The sequence below is a fragment of the Penaeus monodon genome, chromosome 19, assembly GCF_015228065.2.
Source record: "Penaeus monodon isolate SGIC_2016 chromosome 19, NSTDA_Pmon_1, whole genome shotgun sequence".
In the NCBI taxonomy this organism is placed as follows: domain Eukaryota; kingdom Metazoa; phylum Arthropoda; class Malacostraca; order Decapoda; family Penaeidae; genus Penaeus; species Penaeus monodon.
This window is the reverse complement of record NC_051404.1, coordinates 36,476,203-36,476,543: the sequence shown is the minus strand read 5'-3', so window position 1 is coordinate 36,476,543 and position 341 is coordinate 36,476,203. Positions and strand designations below refer to the sequence as shown.

Sequence of the window (341 nt, the reverse complement as noted above, 5' to 3'; positions counted from 1 at the left end):
AGTGCAAACAAAGACCTTAACATATAAACCTGTAAATTTCTTTCCTACTCTGACTCACACAGGATTCAAATCACTCAGTGTATATAGTTATCAATTTATTAATTACACTCTTATCTATAGAAACGACACAGTTATTCACCCTTTCAATTAACAAACCAATCCAATTATAAGAGCTATTAATATATCTGGAAGGAATATGTAATGACTAACTGAATTAATAACATCAATTTGCACTAATGGGCACTCACTACGCTATACTTTATCACAGGTAAACAAATTATAAACATGTGCACATCCTCGCTTCCCCAACCCCCACTCACAAGTTTCGACACACGTCTAGA

The 341-nt window shown here is 34.0% G+C and overlaps 1 protein-coding gene across 1 annotated transcript in view; it reads right to left on the bottom strand.

The window, feature by feature from the left end:
* The window catches only part of LOC119585204 (protein phosphatase PTC7 homolog), a gene marked incomplete at its 5' end in the record, with an annotated part of 4,311 nt that overhangs the window by 2,042 nt on the left and 1,928 nt on the right, over positions 1-341 (bottom strand).